The 18835-nt window shown below is 37.0% G+C and overlaps 1 protein-coding gene across 5 annotated transcripts in view; it reads right to left on the reverse strand.

The window, feature by feature from the left end:
• BACH2 (BTB domain and CNC homolog 2) overlaps positions 1–18835 on the reverse strand; it is a 358199-nt gene that overhangs the window by 108657 nt on the left and 230707 nt on the right. The window contains exon 7 of one of the 5 annotated variants that reach the window (XM_029943597.1): positions 5944–6084. The exons of the other annotated variants lie outside the window; for them this stretch is intronic. The gene's annotated coding sequence lies outside the window, so the exon portion shown is untranslated. The remainder of the gene's footprint in view (positions 1–5943; positions 6085–18835) is intronic. 5 annotated transcript variants of the gene reach the window in all.

Here is an 18835-nt window from a genome sequence, read left to right on the forward strand (position 1 = left end):
CCCCCTAAATTCTTTGAGTAACTTTAAGTTTTTTAAACTTTAAGCTTTTGATGTATTTAGAATTTATCTTAGTGTAAAATGTATTGATATATCAATAAACCTAATTTTTCCAGACAGCTATTTAGTTACCCCAGCACCATATTTTCAACAATCTAGTTTTATCACACTGATCTGAGATATTTAATATAAAATAAAATTTCAAATGTATTTGAAATTATTCCTGTATTCCACTGTTATTGAACTATCTATTAGTACCCTAATTCAAATATATAAGTATATTGTAATATGTTTTAATCTGTCATTGTTTTCTTTATTTTTGACTATTCTTGATTAAAAATAATTCTTTTTCATGTAAACTCAGCATCAGATTTTTTGGTTACAAACAATTTTGTTGGTATTTTTACTGGGATCATGTTAAATTTCTGATGCTGAGATTTTCTATCCAAGAACATGGATTGCCTTTATACTTATTTATACATTTTTTCCTTTGCATCTCAGGCAATCAACGAAGTTTCATTCATTTATATAAACAAGTATTTATACCTTATAGATTCTATAAGTTAAATTCCTATATTTATATATGATGTATTTACATACATATTTATATTTACATTTGGATTTTCCTTTTTTTTTTTGCTATTGCAAATAGGATTTTTCTTCCTTATATCACCTATCCAGCTGTTGAAGGTATATATGAATACTGTTCATTTTTACATAGTAAACTGGTACTCAGCCCTGTTACTGAGTTGTTATTGTTTATAATAATTTTCCAGTAGATTCTGGAAATACACAAAAAAGTATACAATCACAGCATTTGCAAATTAACATAAACATTAGTTCAGCCTTTTCATTTTGACTTTTTATGCTTTTAGATTCTTTTTCTTGTACTGCACTGGCTAGTGCATTCAGAACAATAAACAATGCTAAAGAACAGTTGCAATGAGAGAGCTCCCTTTTTTGTTTTTAATTTTTTTTAACGTTTATTTATTTTTGAGAGAGAGTGAGCGAACATGAGTGGGGGAAGGGCAGAGACAGAGAGGGAGACACAGATATGGAAACAGGCTCCAGGCTCTGAGCTGTCAGCACAGAGCTGGATGCGGGGGTTGAACTTGGGAATGGTGAGATCATGACCTATGCCAAAGTTGGATGCTTAACCAACTGAGCCACCCAGGAGCCCCGAGAGAGCTCCCTTCTACTTGCTAGATGGCATGCTGCCTGACTCATGAATCATTTAATAAAGCCAATTCGAGTTTTTTTTTAAATAAAGAAAGAACAATTAGAACAATGAATACCTTTGTCTTCATTCCTTCTAAGTATTTCCCTATCAAACATGACAATTCTGGGTGAAATACTTATATTTTATCATGTTAAGGAGGTAAAACTATCATCAATTCCTATTTTATAAATCATTTTTAATGAAAAATTGAAATTGAATTACATCAGTATCTTTGCAGCATTTATAAAGATATTCGTCAGTTTCTTTTAATGTTTTATTTTGATAGAGAGAGAGCAGGGGAGAAGCAGAGAGTGAGAGGGAGAAAGAGAATCCCAAGCAGGTTCCTAATACTGGGTTCAAGCTCACAAACTATGAGATACTGACCTGAGCTGAAATCAAGAGTAGGATGCTTAACTGACTGAGCCACGCAGGCACCCCAAAATTAGTTTTCTATAAAGATGTATTAATACAGAAAATTTAAAAACATGGTAAATTATATTACTAGATTTCTCAATACTGTATTGTTCTTTCACCCTTGGAACACACTTCATTAAGTCATGGGTACATTGTTCTTTCAAATGCTGCTAGACCCGGTTTGCTAATATTTTATTTAGAATGTAACATTAGTAGTCTTCCATGGTAGTTGTTCTAATGGATTTTCATTCTCTTTGTAAGTCAGGGTGGGAAATTATATTTTCTTAGACAATTACGCTTTTCATCTGGGTTTTCAAATTTATTTGTAAAAAGTTTAATGAAACAGATTTCATGATTCCTTTTAAATATACCTTATATTCAACTCTGTTGCACTGTTTGTGGGTGCAGCCCCTCTGGAACACAGTATGGAGGTTCCTCAAAAAATTAAAAATGGAACTACTCTATGACCAGCAACTGCACTACTAGGCATTTATCCAAGGGATACAGGTGTGCTGTTTTGAAGGGGTACATGCACCCCAACGTTTATAGTAGCACTATGAACAATAGGCAACATATGGAAAGAGCCCAAATGTCCATCAATGGATGAGTGGATAAAGAAGATGTGGTAAACATATGTATTGGGGTATTACTCTGTAATCAATAAGAATTAAATCTTGCCATTTGAAACTATGTGGATGGAACTAGAGGGTATTATGCTAAGTCAAATTAGTCAGAAAAAGACAAGTATGATATGACTTCACTTATAGGAGGAATTTAACATACAAAACAGATGAACATAAGGGTAGGGAAGCAAAAATAATATGAAAACAAGGAGGAGGACAAGATATAAGAGACTCTTAAATACAGAGAACTGAGGGTTGCTGGAGGGGGTTGTAGGTGTGGGGATGGGCTAAATGGGTAAGGGGTCTTAAGGAAAATACTTGTTGGGATGAGCACTGGGTGTTATATATAGTGGATGAATCACTGGAATCTACTCCTGAAATCATTATTGCACTCTATGCTAACTAAGTTGGATGTAAATTACCTACCTTAACTGTAAATACCCAAGATAACCTACCTTAATGCCAACTCATTGTACATAAAATAAAAATACTTCAATTATAAAAAAATATACATATATCTTATATTCACCTTATTTTATTTCCTCTATTTCTATTAATCAAGTTAGCCAAAGTTTCCTCTATTTTGTTGTTTTCAAATAATATGATTTTGCATTTATTAATTATTTTTCAGTTTTTGAGTTCATGCTTTAATTTTATTTCCTTCCTGCTGTTTTTCTTAGGTTTGTTTTATTGTTCTTTTCCTAACTTTTTGAATTGGATGCTTAATTCATCTACTTATTTACCAAAATAAGTATCTGTGGGCCATGACTTTTCTTCTGACCATAACTTTAGGAAATTCAGCATTTTATAAGAGATGGTAGGGAAGATGATTAAAGGAACCCAGCAGTGAGTCTGTAGTAATGTGTACGGCATACTGACCAAGGCCAGCCATGGGGCTGGATACTAAGAACACAGACGCACATGAAGGGTTCTCTGTCTTCCCATTGTTAAGGGAAAAACCTCATACACGAACACATTACCACATACCATAATACCACAGAATCATTAAGACAAGGCATACAAATATAAAGAAGATACAAACTTTGACATCAAGATAATTTCATTCCACTACTCAAAACATATGTTGGTACTTTTTAATAAGAACCCATTTTATTGATAATGACCTGAGTTGCTCTTCCAGTTTTAAACTTAAAAGCTTTCACAATGACAATGTTGGGTTTTGTCAGAACATGGGTCATTGTGGGGTCAGAAGAGAAGCCGGGAGGCTTACTGGGAGGCTCTTGCAGTTGTCTATGTGAGCAATGATGATGGTCTGGACTAGAGAGAGAGTGGAAGAGCTGGTGACTAGAAGCTGGATTCAGCATATAACTGGAAGGTAGAGCTGATGGGATTCGCTAATGGATTGGATGTGGAGTGTGAGAGAATGAAAAGAATTATCAGTGATTGAGAATTTCACTGGAAGCAATGACATGAACTGGGCATGTTATTTACTGAAGGGGAAAACTCCAGAGGATGATGATATTTGGGGGCTAGGATTAAAATAAATTATTGTTTCTTGACAGTTCATCTATCCAAACTCATCTCATATGCCTCTCTCACAAGCTGACCATATTCAAGATCTTTGTCAACAGCTCCATGCTGTTGTATGTTGTTTCCACACAGGAAGTGTCCTTCCCTCTCCTCTTTGGCAAACACTTGCTCATCCTTCAAGACTAATCTCTAATGTCAGTTCTTCCAGTTACCTTCCTGACTCCTGCAGGCACAAGAGATTCTTGCTTGAGCTTCCCCAGCACCCCAGGCGTATCACAATCATGGGATTGCTCATGCATCTGTCTCTGCTACCCAGGACAAGTCCCTCAAGGGCAGAAGCCATGCTCTTTTTTCCTTTTTCTTTTCCTGTAGCATAATACCTGAAACAAAGTTGGCTGCTCAATAAGTGTTTTAATTCACTCAATCAATACTGAGTGCCTGCTATGTACAGTACATGATGTTATGCACTACGCTAGGTGCCTGAGGTTGCAGCAATGAACCCAGCAAAGCTGTGCTGTCAAGGAGCTTACATTCTTTTGGGGAAGATGGCAATAAACAATCAAGTAGATACATAATACAATGTGCAACAGAAAATAATAAGGCAGAGTAAGACAACTGAAGGGTGAGAATCTAGAACAAAGGTCCTGTTTTAGACAGTGTAGAAATGGGAGGTCTCATTTAAGCAGACTCTAAATAAAATCTGGGAGAGAGCCTTCCTGGTAAACAGCAAGCCAAAAAGCCAGACTTCCTGGAGGGTAGTGCCCAGAGAAGGCTGCTGAAGCAGTCGGGACAGTGAGGCTCTGCAGTTCAGGGTGGGAGTCTGGGTTTTATTCTAAGTGCTATGGAAAGCCACAGCAGGCAAAGATCTGACTTACATTTTTAAAAGAGGACTTTTATTTCTATGTGGAAAACCGGCTGTTGTGGGGTCAGACTGGAAGAAAGTTGAGAGGTTCTCAGTTGTGGGGTCAGACTGGAAGAAAGTTGAGAGGTTCTCAGTATCTAGGTGAGCAATGACAAGGGGTTAGACTAGGGAGAGAGCAGAAGAGGTGGTGGCAAGTAGCTGGGTTTGGCATGTATGGTAGGTAGAACTGATGGATCTTGCAAATGGAATGGATGTGGGATGTGAGAGAATTGTTAAGGATGACTTTGAGGATTTCAGCCTAAGTAGCCAGATAAATAGGGATGCCATCTACTGAAATGGGAAACATCAGGGGAGGATGAGGTTTGGGGGGCATGAAGGGAGAACAAGGGTTGCTTTGGGATGGGCTAAGTATGAGGACAGCTTTATTAGACAGGTTTTGAAGATATTTTATAAGCAGCTGAATACAGAGCTTGAGAGTCAAAGCAGGGTTGATTCTAGAGATATAAATTTGGGAGGGCATTAGTGTGGAGATGGTATTTAAAAGCCACAGTACTCGGTGAGATCACCCAAGGCATAAGCTCATGTGGGTTGAAGGAATGAATAAGCAAGTTTATGTGCAGGAAGGAAGATGTTAACAGGTTCATATAATCTGACTGCATAGAGTTTGGTTAAGAAATAATATATATGGGGCGCCTGGGTGGCTCAGTCGGTTAAGCCTCCGACTTCGGCTCAGGTCAGATCTCACGTTCGTGGGTTCAAGCCCTGCGTCAGGCTCTGTGCTGACAGCTCAGAGCCTGGAGCCTGCTTCTGGTTCTGTGTCTCCCTCTCTCTCTGCCCCTCCCCCTCTCATGCTCTGTCTCTCTCTGTATCAAAAATAAATAAAACATTAAAAAAAAGAAATAATATATAGAGGGATGAGAGTTCACAGAATGAATTTTTCTTTCTGTCTAGGTGGCCAATTTAGATTTTTCCCTTGGACTCTCAGAGGAGTCTTGGATCTCAAATTATTTGATGGTTAGTGGATCACAGGACTCCCTGGAGCAAGTTTCCATTGTATAGCATGTGGCTAAGGTGTGTCAACCTTCTTCAGGCTGTTTGGGAATTAAGCATCTCTCTGGAGGAGTGCCCTACCATAGCATGAGGTGTGGGCTGCAATCCATGAGGGTGTCTTTCTGGAAAGAGAAGAGATTAACATATGTACACAATGTGTTTCACATTAGAAAGAAAGGAAAAGATCACAAATCTAAAATCTGTAGACATCTTTTATGTGCAACATGTCATTTCCACTGATGACACAGGCAGGCAACCTTCCACAATTCAGATAAAGTAATCTTTACCATAAGCCCAGGATAGGTTTTGTGGAATTTGAGATAGTTCAGTTGTATTTCTCAGAAGTCAAAAGCAGGTCAGTGGGTCCACCAAGTTCGTCTGGTTACTTCAAATATCATATTACCCAATACCAATAGCTTCTCAGGTCCCTGGGAATAAAATCACATTTAAAAACGCTAAAAAAGGATAATGATGAAGAGAAACCAACCGTGAAAAACTCCTTTTGCATCCTTTCTAAGATTAATATTTCTAAGTATAAAGTTGTGTCTACCTCTTGTTATTTTGCTTTTCAATCACAAGGCATTAAAAATTGTTACTTAAGACTCCAGCTTCTTTTGATTTTTTAAAAATTTCCTTTCACTCCCATGGTATTCCAGGTTATTTTCACTTTACAATTATCAACACTTTGCTCATATTTGCTCCCATGCTCCACTGTGATCACAGCTATTCCTCAGTGCAACCCTCAAAATGGGAAATAAAGACCCAAAATGAAGTCTTATGGCTTGTGTCTTCTCAAGTATACTATCCACATGCCAAAGAGATAAAGCATTGCTCTCGAATTATTGTTAACTGCCTGTGAAAGCCAGTAGTCTACTCTTACCTACTCAAACTACATAAATCACTGTGTTGATTTCTGGGTGTTTTGAGATAAACAAACTAAAATACTCAAAGAAGGGCAGAGTTGTGTGGAACTTTGGAAAGATGGAAAGATTGTCATTTATGCAATCAGGAACCATTTAGTGCCAGTCACTTAGGTAGGAGCTAGTTCATAAACACAAATAAGCCTCTGGAGTGTATAACATAGTGGTGAATCAGGCAAACAGATACTATGTCATAAGGGATGTTACCGAGGTATTTCGGCATGCTGTCAAGGACAGATGGGACCCCTCCTGGCAGTGACCATGTCTGAGCTAACTCTAAATGATAAAGTAGGAGTTATTTAATAGAATGAGGAGAGAAAGAGCAACTAAAATTTGCAAAGAAGAGTTAACTAATATTTGTGGATGTCTAACTATATTTTACCTCCTAAGCTTGGTTCTAGGTATACAAGGATGGATATGAAGATATAGTAGCTATTTTCAAACTTCCAAGGAGCAATGGAGGGAAAAAAAGCATCGGACTTTTCTGAGTGGCCCTATGAGTGATATCAACAGAGAAGGTACCACAAAAGAGGCTGCTAGAAAGTAGGTTCAACAGGCTATTGTGGATGTTTTCTCCACTGACCCTACGGCAATGAGTTTGTGAAAACAATCACTTTTATGGGCATTCAGAAATGGACCAAGCAGGAGAATTCGAATCTTTCCCAATTGAGCTCAGGCATGATTACTAATGGGAATCAAGAATATCTGAGTGTCAGGTAACTAAGCCTTTTAATGTTAATATAAGACTATGACCCTGACCCTTTGTATCTCCAGGCAGAGACTGTCTGTACCATAAGCTGTATGTTGCCAGGCTGGGGGCAGCCCTACAGTCTTATGGCTTGGGGCTTCCACTTCAGAAGTGAGAGACTCCTTAGGTCCTGGCAAAGATATCAACACATGTTAAAGATGGAAAAAAAAAAGATGAACAACAACTCTACAATGGATTAATGTCCCAAGAGAAGTAGATACTATGGAGAGAGAAGAAATCTATATGATACACACTACAGTAGTGACACTCCGTGGTGGACATGCACTGGGAGTGGGAGGAACACGTGTAGTCTGAAATAGGTTTGTGTTGGTGGTGGGGATGTACATAAGAGTGAGACAGTCCTTTAGGGAGTTGGGGTTAAAAACCTCAACAGAACCATTATGTGACTGGTTTTTATACCTAATTACAAGAATGAAGGGAAGGGTGAAGCTAAAGCATATCCTCAAGGCCAAGCAAGTCATTAGAAGAAGCCAAGCCCAAGCCTTGACCACTGGCCAAAGTAGTTCTATGAATTATTATTCTCCAGGTGCCTTGAGGAAGTTCCAAGTTAAGGCAGTGGTTGTTGCTTTGTGCTAGGTAGGCAGGTTCTTTTCCCATTGTTGGTGAGAATCCAGTGTCATCTAGAACTACATTGGAACATCCATGTCCACCCTACAAAACTTAGCCAAAGGTTTTTCCTAAAACATTCCACTTTCCTCCTTTTTAAAAAAAAAATTTTTTTTTTTGGGAGACAGAGAGAGACAGTGCGAGCAGGGGAGGGTCAGAGAGAGGGAGACACAGAGTCTGAAGACAGGCTCCAGGCTCTGAGCTAGCTGTCAGCACAGAGCCTGATGCGGGGCTTGAACTCACAAACCCAGAGATCATGACCTGAGCTGAAGTCGGATGCTTAACTGACTGAGCCTACCAGCTGCTCCTATTTTCCTCCTTCTGTCTCCTGGATATCTCTGCTTCTTTGCTGAAAGATCTTCCCCTACCCCTGCTCCCATTTTCCAAAATCACTTCCCCCTCCTCTCTATTCTTCTCACTAAAGTTTCCTCAGTGTGCACCTTTGTGTGTTTAGAGTTTAAATTGCCTTTTAAAAAAAAGTTTTTATTTATTTTTGAGGGAGAGAGAGAGACAAAGCACAAGCTGGGGAGGGGCAGAGAGAGAGGGGGGGAAACAGAATCCGAAGCAGGCTCCAGGCTCTGAGCTGTCAGCACAGAGCCTGATGCAGGGCTCGAACTCACTAACTTGAGTTCATAACCTGAGCTGAAGTTGGACGCTTAACCGACTGAGTCACCCAGGCACCCCTAAATTGCTTTTTGGAAAGTTGTGAGTGACTTCAAATCTCTCTTGAACTTGCCAAGAGTATTTTTATTCTAATTGATTGTGAATTAATTTAATATATAATTGCGGGCTTACACATAGGTGGAAAAAAAAGGCCCTTTGAATGTCTACTGTATAGAGTCACACCATTAACCCCTGCAGGCAAGCTGGCTCTGAGTTCTGACTAATGCATTTAAAAAACAGAACTTGGATAAAACACTGGCACTCCACTTTATTTTTAAAAAAGTTACAGGTCTCAGGGCTAACAAACACAATTCTAGGGAACTGACTGTCAAAGGTTCTGTATGAGCAAGTCTAGGAGTTCCCTTGAAAGTGTTGGTAAAACTCTCCTTGGTATTAAAGATTTTGCATAAAACCTGAAGCAAACAGAGCATCTGTCTCAAAATAAGGCTGACTTGTGTTCCACGTTCTATTGCTGGTCATAGCTTCTCTGTGGCGTAATCTATGAAGTAAAGTTCTAATAGCCGAGCTCAGGCCTAAGTCTCCTGCTGACATGCATGTTATCACCTATTATTGGACACTTGTTCCAGCCGGGAATCAGCTGGAGGAGAGATGTTCAGTGTGAATGTAACTTGAAAACTTCATGCTCATTTGCCATTGCTACAGTTCCTATGAAAGATCCTAAGAACTTCTGGGCAAAAGACTGAAGAAATTCAATGGTTTCTTGGGAATTGAAGATTGAGGTAAACATTTCTAAAATGTGCAAATAAGTTAATTTTGAAAATCTGCTGCTCATTTGTTATAACTTCAGAGTTTCAATTTTAATTATTTTAAAAATTCCCTCTAACAAACACACTTTCTGAATGACTATTGCCTCATCACTTGGCAGCCAATTCTTGAAACCTTGGCATTCTGAGCAAGAATCATGATTATGTATGTGTATCCATTGAGTTACTGTTTCACCTCTGAGGAAGATGAAGGATATGAATTCAATTTTTGGCTCTAACACTTACCATATCTTTAGGTTTGGTATAGTTTTTGTTGATTTTTTTCAGTATAAAGGAGCAAATAATACTCAGCTTTCAGGGTACTTGTGAGGACTATGTTAAAAACATGTAAAATGCAACACTCAAAAGTTCCTTCTGTTATTATCCACAGAATATAAAGTGAGTACAAAATTGCTGGTGACAGCTTTGAGCCCATCTGAGTGAGAAATAATGAGAACCCTAACTGCATGTACCATCTCAACCTGATTCATCATTCCTCAAATATTTACTGAGTTCTTATTTTCCAAGTATGATTTTAGTTTGGAGATAGAGTTGTACTGAACATGACAGACAAGTTTCCTGCATTCTCAAGTCTTATATCCACTTGAGGAAAACAGATAATAAACACATAAATAGAAAATAAATTATCAAGTAATGACAGTGCTATGAGAAAAGCAAAATAGGGTGATATGTTAGGGAATTACTGGGGGGCTATGCAGGTCAGTTCTCTCTGAGGTCATGGCATTTAAACTATGATCTGAATGACATGAAGGAGAGAACCACATGAAGGTCTGTGGCAACTGATCTCAAGTGTGGTCTACAGAAACCCAAGAGATCTCAAGACCCTTTCAGAAAGTCAATGAAGTCATAATATTAAAATGTTACTTTTTTTTTTTTCACAGGTTGGCATTTGAGCTAATGGTGCAAATATAATGGTTGGTAAAACCACTGGCGCTTCATCATGAAACCAGGCAGTGGCACTCACTGTACTAGTTCTTTACTACCACACACTCACAGTAAAATAAAATATTTCACTTAAGAATGTATTGGTCAAGCAGTAAGAATTATTACTTGGATTAAATTTATATTAAATCCCAACATTTCAGTACACATCATTTTAACACTTTAGGTGACAAATGTGCATAAAATACATTTACTGCATACTGAGGTATGATTGTTGTCTCAGGGAAAAACATTTGTGGGGTTATCCGAGTTGCAAGTTGAACAAGCCACTTTCATAGAACACCATTTTTACACGAAAGAATGCCTGACAAGCTACGGTTATTCAGATTTAGGTATCTGGCAGATATTTTCTTGAAAATGAAAAGAACTGAGCTGTCACTTCAAGGAAAACCACTGGTAGAATTTATTGCTAAGGATACAAGGCAAGCTTCTAAAAATCAGATTTTGAGAAAGCGTGTATTTGTTACTGTGAGCTTGACAACTTCTCAAAACTGAAAAACTTCTGATCAGATTGTTGGTAATATTAACTGGTGATTTTTGGGGCACTGCAAAATAAAATGTGTCACCATTTGGAAGATTTGTAAAAATTTTGATAACCAATAATTTCCAAATAACTAACCATGGTGTTAAAAAATCATGCTTTGGTAACAGATCCATTCAATATGCAAAGTAGACCAATAAATTTTAACGTAATAGAGTATTGGTCCATTGATTTGGTTTTAGATTTTGTTCAACCAGCCTATAGGAAGTCACCATGTATCAAATTTTGATGTAGGGTCAAAGAAGAGTATCCACAATTATTTGAAAAGGCTATTAAAAGCTTTCCCAACTACAAGTCTATATGAAGCGGAATTTTCTCCACCTAATTTAACCAAAACAACATATTACAACAGATTAAATACTGACACAGATATTAGAATCTGATATCTTCTATTATGCTAGACAACAAAGAGATTTGGAAAAATGTAAAACAATGTCATTCTTCTATTTTTGTTTTGTTTTGAAAGATATAGTTTTTTCATAAACATATGTTTTTTAATGTTAACGTGTAGTATGCTTATTATTTTAAACTAATTAATGAATACTTTAAATGTTCAGTTTTAACTTTTAATAAAGTAAATATAGATTGATAAAAACCCAAATAAACAAAAGCTCTTTAGTATTCTCAGTAATTTTTTTGAGTATTAAGAGGTCTAAGACCAAAATTTAAAAATCATTGGTCTGAGAATGAGACAGATTAAATAACATAGTTTTAATTTCTTTAGGTTTTACACAAATTTTATTAGGTTTATTATTAGGCATTAAAATTCTTTGTTATTATGATTAGCTTTTTAAAAAGTGATTTTTCTGTTACTGGTCTATAAAAAGGCAACTAATTTTTGTATATTGATCTTATATCCAGCCACTTTGCTAAACTTTCTCATCATTTATTATACATCAGTTCTTCTCATTAGTCCAGTAGTCAGCAAATTATGATCCACAGGCCAAAATTAACTGGCCACTGGTTTTGTAAATAAAATGTTATTGGAATAGAGCTACATCCATTCATTTTATACAACAATGGCAAAGTTGATATTTATATTTACTATGTCTTTTTTTAAAACTCTGAGCCCCATTCATAGAACCAACTCTGGCTCTGTTGATCCCCTCTATGGTATTTTTATTTTCAATTTAATTAATTTCTGTTCTATTTATTCCTCCTCCCTTCCCTTCTCCTTTGTCTTTTTCTACCTTCGCATATTTAGCTTATTAATTTTCACTTTTTTCTCTTTTGGTAAAACATTTGAGGCTATAAATTTTCCTCAACTACAACTTTCATGGCATCCCACAAGTTTTGATATATAATATTTTAATTTTCATTCAATTCTAAGTATTTAAAAATTTCCATTATGATATCTTTGATCAATGAATTATTTAGAAATGTTTTCAAATTTCCAAATATAAGGGGAAAATTGGGGGGGTTTAATCTTTTAATTATTGACTTCTAGTTTAATTGTACTATGATCAGAGAATGTGGCCATTATTACAGTTATTCTTGGAAATCTAGTGAGACTTGCTTTGTGGCTTAGTATAAGGTCAATTTTTATAACTCTTGTGAAGAATATATGTATTCTAAATGTTTAGTGCAAGGTTCCTTATATTCATGAATCAAGCTATTTAATTGCGATGCCTACATTTTCTGTATTTTTACTATTTGTTGTCTCCTCGTCCAAGCAATAACTTGGGAAAAATATGTGAAGTTTCCCTATAGTTTTATCAATTTTTGTTTCGTATATTTTAAGGCTGTTTTAGAAATATTATACTTCTCCAATAAATTAAACTTTTACCCATATGTCCATTCTCTCTTTGCTTAATGTTTTTGGTCTTAAAGTTTATTTTGCTTGATATCAGTAAAGCTACCGTAGCTACCTTTTGATTAGTATTGTTGGAATATACTTTTCCATTTCTTGTCTTGTTTTTCCATGTTAGGGGTGTCTTTTCTAACACTGTATAGCTAAATTACTATTATTTTTTTTAAACTTTAATTTTACTATATCTGTCTTTTAGCCAGAAAGATTAGGCCCATTACATAGACTGTGATTGCTAATATAGTTGCATTTGTTCCTATGATCTAACTTTTGCTATTTACCCTGCTTTTTTTTATGCTTTATTTTTGTTTTTGTTCTTGCTTGACTTTTTAAAAGGGGCTTGGAAGTTACATACTGTTTCTATTATTTTCATAGTTTCCCTTGAACTCTAAAATTAATATTGTAATCTCCTTCAGAACAATAAAAGGACCTTATATTGCAAAACTCTGATATTTCCTTCCTTGTACATATGGAGTTTTACCTAGTATTTTAGTTTATCTTTCCCTCTATACTAGACATTATTGTCTTAAAACATCAAGATTTGTTTAGATTTACCTACAAGTTTACCAATTTCTTTGCTTAACATTTCTTTCTGTAGTTTAGACTTTTCTTTTGCCATCCTAGTCTTTCTTTCCAAAATATATTCTTTGAAGTTCCTTCAGTGTAAGACTGCTTGTGGTAAACTCTTAGGGTTTTCTCTTATGAAAACAGTATTTCACTCTCATCATTGAAAGTTATTCTTCTCAAGTGCATGATTTTATTATTTCAGAACCTTAAAAATATCGTTTCACTGTTCATGGCTTCGATTGTCACTATGGAGAAGTCTGCTGTCAGTCTAATTATTATGACTCAGAGGGTATAATCTGTGTTTTCTCTATAACTCCTTTTCAGAGAAAGTTATCTTCAGTAATGTGCAGTCTTCCTCCATTGTAAAAGGTTACTATGCCTTTGTACTTGTCTGGTTAGTACATACTGCTTCCCATGTCTGTGGATCCATATTTTTCATCTTATTTCAAAAATTCTCAGCTATATTTCATTTTTTACCCCCATCCTGTGTATTCTTTCCCTTTGTGATCCTGAATCAGCATATACCACGCCTTCTTATTTTGCCTTCTATATTATTAACCTTTCTTCCCTACATTTCCATCTCCTTGTCTTTGGGCTCTATTGTATGAAACGACTTCAGTTTGATTTTCCAGTTCATGAATTCTCCGATTAAAAATGAATATATCCACTAAATTTTCTGTGATTTAATTTTTCGTCAATTAATTTTTTTCATTTCACTTCTTTTTTTCAAAAGTGTCTGATGATTTTGACAGCCCATTGTTGCTGGCTATTTTTGTATTCTATCAAAAATATTTTTTTAATATAGAGGTAGACTTTTTAAAAATCTGATTATTCACATACCTAAAGTCCTTGGTGGGCAAGGAGTAAACAATGTATTATTTGTTGCTCATGCTGATTTCTACTCAGAGGTTTGTTTCCTTATATGATGATCTTTGAGAATTTGTAAGATCTTATATGTGAAAAAGACTGGAACACAAGTTCTGCTTTTGATATGTTAATTTTGAAATGGTTATGAAACATCCCAATGGATACGTCAAGTACACCACTGGTTATATGAGCCTGATATTCAGGGGAGAGAGCAGAGCTGGAGATACCAATGGAGGGGTCAGTACCACGAACTACTGGGAGCAGATGAGACAGCAAGTAAAAGCCCAGACATAGAAAAGATGAAGTTAAGGACTGTGCGTCAGGGCACACCAATTCAGAGGCTTAACAGAAAAGAAAACAGCAGTGGTGACCGAAAACAACAACAAAAATGATCCAAAACATGATGCTGTCATGCAGGCCCAGAAAATAGTGGGTTTTAGGAAAAGTGAGTGGTTGACTGAGTTGGATGCTGTTAGGAGCTGAGGAAGATGAGGCAACAAGGATGTTAGCAGCTTTGCTCTTAACATTTTTTTTCAATTAAAAAATGTCTTTATTGTGATGTCTCTCTTGATCAGATGGGGCCCCCAATTGTAGGGCAACAATCAGGTGGAAGTTGGTTGACCCTGCCCATGAAAGGATTCACTCAAGGCAAAACAAAGGGGATAGAAGATTATTGAATACACCACAAGGGACTCATAACATTTTTTGAGGAGCAGTAGGGTTATATGAGGGAGCAGAGATAACTAATACCTACAGATAAAATGTTCAAGACATTTTGTGTGAAAGGGAGCTGAAAAGTAGGGTAGAACCTAGAGAACAGTGTGGCAAAAGGAGGTTTTTTTTTTTAATTGGGTGATACTAAATATTTTATATCCCAGTGGAAAGATTGCATACAAAGGGGGAAACTAATTATATAGGAGAGATGAGGAGATTTTCAGGAGCAACATTCTTGGAAAGGCCAAATGCCCAAAAGTCTTTTAAGATGGGATGTGGAATATGTGTGTGTCATACAAAACCAACAGGACAGAAAGACTAGGGCACCTATGTTCTATAAGGACTTGGCGATCGTGTAATCCTAATTACAGTCAAGTTCTCATGAGGGGTACTACATCCTAACTCCAAATTTACTCATGTCGCAGCAACTAGTGATAGAAACTATACAACATGTATGATGATCATAATCCAAAAGTTGTTCCGGGTATTTATGAAAATGGGAGGTTAACTCAATCACGATACTGAAGGAGCCTTGAGAGATTTCCTAGTTTGGTCTCCTATCCACTCAAGGCAAGTGAATCCCAAAGGTCTTGGAAAGGACACCCCACTGTGTGTATCTCTGGGGAATACTTCTAGAACTTTGTCACCATGTAATGTATCCAATAGAAATAAAAGTCAATTTCCTCTTGTTTTGTGCTTAGTGGGCATTGAGTATAACTGAACTGTTATTTTCTTCACCAAAAACCCCTTAAGTATCTGAAGACAGAAATTAACTTCACTTTTTCTTCTCCAAGGTAAACAACCTTTTCCTCTTAATTTTCCTTCATAGATCTTATTTTATATTATTTGGCTAGTCTCCCCAACATTTTTCCCTGTCTCCAACTGCTTTTTTTAAAGTGCTGTGACCAGAAATCAACAAGCTACTCAGATAAAATCTGAGTAATCCTGAGAACAGTGGGGGGATTTCAACACATCTCCCTTGGACAGATGAAAGGCTGAATTGACTCTGCCATGCTTGAACACATTCCAGTTCCTGCTGATCTGGGGAGACTCTTCCACTTGCATTTTTCTTCTTTTCCCTAGCAGTTTGAATAAAACAAAAATACAACTAGACATATATAGGAGAGAGTTTTTAGTACTGCTCACCTGTTCTTGAAAATCAGCTTGATATCTACATAAGTATAAAACTGCACATTCCAATTCCTTCCAAAGTATTATAACTGTTGAACATGTCAATAATAATAATAATAATAATAATAAAAGGTCTGTCTCGTAACTGTATATATTCCAGAGAGTACTTCTTAATATCCAGAAAGGAAGTATTCAGATAAAGTAATTAATTAAGTGAAGTGTTGGGTTTGGAAAACCTTCTACTCTTTTGAGGCTAATGGATGGTTGAGAAACTCCTATGGGTTTGTGCAAGAGAGATTCTGCCTACTAATTACTACCTAAGAAAATCTAAGCATCCAACAATCATTCTAATTTTTGCTAAGCAGCATGAAATATCACATCACATTACATTATGTTATGTCAAGCAACAGGATGTTTCTAGGGTAACATAATAAAACAATACAGCTGGGAAAAACAAATTGAAAGGCCAACTGATGTGCATATAATTTTGAAAAGAAAGAAAAGGCCCACCTTGATAATCAGACTTAGAGCTAGGTGACTAAACGTTTTGATATCCACAGGTGGTTTTTAGGAAAGTAGTTGTGTCTCAGCCATAAGATTTGGCTCTCTTATTTATAGTTATTGTGAAAAAGAACTGTAGCCTCATTGAACTTTAAGTTTTTCCTCTGTAAAATGGGAATAATGCAACCCATCTTCCCTCCCTTATATGACTGTTGTGAGATTCTAATACTTGGCACCCTTAAGTGTTTCACAAATATTTAGTTGAATACCCGTATCTATCTAAACTGAATTTAATATTTTGCATTTCATGGATTCCAGGATGTATGTTTTACCACCTAATAACACTTCAGAAATTAGTATATATCTTAAAATTGATAGCTTATTAAAGTTTAATTGGTATTCTTTTCCTTAGTGGCACACAAAATATACTTAAACCAATGGCCTCTTAGAGATATGGCAGATAGGAGTCTGGAAATGGTAAAAGTGATACCTAAATGTCAGTTATTCATTTACTCATAAAACAAGAACAAGATTTTACTAAAAATCTCCTATGTGCAAGGCATTCAGGAGGAAATGAAAATGAACAAGACCTGGTCTTTAGTCTCAAGTAGGGATGTGACGCATGAGGGGGATAAATCAATGCAGACTGTACGGGATATGTGCCATTTAAGTTGCATTCCAAGCTCAGTAATCCTGTGAGTGCAGAGGAGGAAATTACTTTCAATAAAGGCAATCAGGAAAGCAGCATGGAGGAAGTGGCACTTATGCCTAGCTTTGACAGATGAGTAGTATCTCAAAAGGCACATTTGGGAAAGACGCATGGACACACTGTGTATACTCAGAGAAGGGCAAGGGGTCTAGACAAGGAGGGATTTAGGCACAGTGTTAGGGTGCATACTAAGGATAGTAGAGTCTGAGCCCTATTTGGTGGATGGGTAAGGTTTTTGAGCAAGGAGCAAACTGATAAAAGTGGGGCATTAGGAACATTAGGTGGTTGGTGATGCTTAGGGAGAAGGGAGAGGAGAGACCGGAAGCAGGGTCATCTTAAATTAGTACATGTGTACACTGTGAAGTCCATATAATGCGTGGGTAGTAGGGGTAGAAAGGGGACAATGAAAGGATGGGTCATGTTTAAATACTAAAGATCCTTAGAAAGAATCTACGAGGGCATCCATTTCACAGCTGGACAGAAGGACACACAGAATCGATGTGTGGCTGCATGCTCCTCGAGGACAGGAACTGCATGTTTTGTTCATCAGTGTATGGCAGGGCTGGTGGCCGCACCTGGCACACCACGGTTACACAGTAACCGTCAGCTGTGCCCCCACCTTCAAGGATTCAATTTATGTGTTTAATTCGATTTCACAAAAGCATGTACAGTATCCACCATGTGCTCAATGCGGAACACTGGGGACAGAGGTGAAGGGGAAGACAAAGCTGGGATGCTGGGCTGTTCTCCCCCAATGGCTGCAATCATTTGTTTTTTTAATACAGGATCCTGGGTAGCTCCCGATCCCCCTACCCAACCCTGACTCTGGGCTTGGCTACAGGATTTACTTTTACCAAAGGACAACAGAAAATATGATGCAAGCAGAATTGAAAAATGTTTATGTATTAAAGCTTGGGCTCTCTTGCTACTTGTTGGAATCCTGACACCACCAGATAAAGAATTCCATGCTGGCCTCCTGGACAATGAGAAACCACATGAAACAGAAATGAGTATCCCAGGTGAGGTGTCCCTAGACAAACCAGCCTACCAACCACCGGACATGCATGTGAGGCCATCTTAGAGCAGGATTGGCAAACTTTTCCTAGGTTTGCAGGTCATATGATCTTTTGTTGCAACTACTCAATTTGTAGAGTGGAAGCAGCCACAGACAATATGGGGGTGGGTGAGTGTAGGTGTATTCTAATAAAACCTATTTACAAAAGTAGTAGCACGCCTGTAGGCTACAGTTTTTGCCCACTTCTATATTAGATTATTCAGCCCCAATTAAGCCAGTCTGGGCCAGAAGTCAATGCAGTCAATTCACAAAATTGTGAGAAATCATAAATGTTTGTAGTTTTAAGTCTCTATGTTTGGAGGTATTTTGTTACACAGCAAATGTTAACTGATAAAGCTGGTATAAAACATAGAAGTGCCTCATTTCCAGGCACTTAAAATCCACCTGTGGAAGTAGAACCCATGTGCAGGACACACTTAAATACCAATGTAAGGCAGAATCTGGGTAAATGTCAAAATGCATGTTGCAGGGTAATTAATATTAGAAAGGCTTATGAAAGAGACAAATTAATTTTGGATAGAGAATAGAGTTGGGTAGATCTTAGTGGATGGGTAGAATGCAACCAGCTACCCCACACAACTG

The sequence above is a fragment of the Suricata suricatta genome, chromosome 7, assembly GCF_006229205.1.
Source record: "Suricata suricatta isolate VVHF042 chromosome 7, meerkat_22Aug2017_6uvM2_HiC, whole genome shotgun sequence".
NCBI classification, from domain to species: Eukaryota; Metazoa; Chordata; class Mammalia; order Carnivora; family Herpestidae; genus Suricata; species Suricata suricatta.